Below are 1,788 nucleotides of genomic sequence, written 5' to 3' on the forward strand. Positions count from 1 at the left end.
AGAGTGCCGCATTCCACGAGGCAGCAGGTGCTCCTTCCTTTTTGCTGAGAAATAGTCCAACGCTAGTCAAAACCTTTTGCCACGGAAAGATGAACAGTTCCTCAAAAATAAGCGTTGCATTACAGCCGGCGCGGGGAGAGGAAGGGGGGTGGTGATGGCAGAATCCATCATCCGGAAGTGGTTGATTAATCACTCACCGAGATGTGCCATATTTAGGAGGATCGTCGCTTCTGCATCACCACAAATTCGGTGTCGTTGTCAACACTTCGAAGACACACCGCTCTGTGTGTTGATGACTACGCTTTGTTTATGTGTGGCTGTGGTGCACCGCAGACGTAATCATCCACTGGGAGTGTTTACATTACCCTGCCTACAAGATACCACAGAACTGCCCCAGAAAGAGTCAGGACAAGCCAATGAGTTAGGAGACCACGCGACATTTCATAGCTCCGGAGAAATTTACCCTGTGCAGCGACAGCAACAGCAACAGCAGCTTGTGGGCTTTTCGGTGGCTCAAGTAGAGCCGTAGCCCCAAACACGCAGTCGCCCACCCCTCGATGGGACTTCTGGTTTCTTCCTCTCTTCTGATTTTGTAGGGATACAATGGTAATCACGCAGTCCCATTTGCAATGGAATGCATCAGTGTGGAAGACAAAAGAGTGGTCCAAAAGTCGCATTTACGGAGAGCATGTGCCTTGTTAAAAAGGAGCTACTGAGTGCTGCCGATTGTTTGCATTGACGTGCAAGATTCCACCACGACGGAACTCAGCAATGCATCCTCCTAGAAGGTCCAATTCTGCTTAAGCGTACAAAGGCTAAAAATAATACATTCTCAATGCCCGGTACTTTCATGCATCAAAGGGATTGGCGAAAGCATTCAACAGTTTATGATGGCAATTTGAGGAAGTAATAGCTATCGTGGTACAAACTAAGCCATATTCTAAAATTGAGGCAACAAGACCTGAGCTATGACCTTATTCTAGGGTTGTTGATACACACAAAGGCACCATGAGCACCTCGTAAATTTGCAAACAAAGTTGAAGGGTCGGGAGGTGAGAAGAGGGCAAATTGTCCGACTGCGGCAATCGTGTTCCACAATCAGGTGCCCATTTTGAAGAGAAGCACCGCCATGACCGAGGGTAGCTGGAATCTCACAAGCTGTGGACCAGTTTTGACTAGCTGACTGGTTTTGAATATTTAAGACGGTGAGACGCAATTTTTTTTACTTCCTGTGTGAGATTCTGAAATGTTCGACATCTGAAACACAATGTTCATTGAGAAAAAACCCAGTATAATTGCAAAATGCAGGAGTATTTCCAAGAAGAATTGCCAGCAACTGCAGTAGTGGATATTGCAATAAGGTCCCCTCATCGCAGCAACACATTCAAGAGGCTTTATTTGCCACCACCATCTTCCCGTCCCTTCAGTCAATCGCATTGGCGGGTTGTTGATGTTTAGGACCTGTGAGCAATTCAAGGGAGGGAACTGGAACACTTAAGCTTTTACTGACTTGCGGTGCTACAGCTCTCATTAATAATATATAAAGCACAAATGCGGAAATTACGCAGAAAATGAAATTATTTAGTTACCTACGAGTCTAAAAATGATTTAAGCCACTTTTTCCTACTTTGCAGTAAGAAAGAATGATAAAAACATGTCAGGCTTGAAAAGAGGACGTAAATGAATTACTAACAATCTAATACACATGGTGGGGGTTGCCATATCGCCTGCTTCATCTGCCAGGGTGAAAGAAGGAGGCCTTGGTCATCACCGAAAGACGAGCCAGCC

Source organism: Echinococcus granulosus, assembly GCF_000524195.1.
Source record: "Echinococcus granulosus chromosome Unknown EG_S00078, whole genome shotgun sequence".
NCBI classification, from domain to species: domain Eukaryota; kingdom Metazoa; phylum Platyhelminthes; class Cestoda; order Cyclophyllidea; family Taeniidae; genus Echinococcus; species Echinococcus granulosus.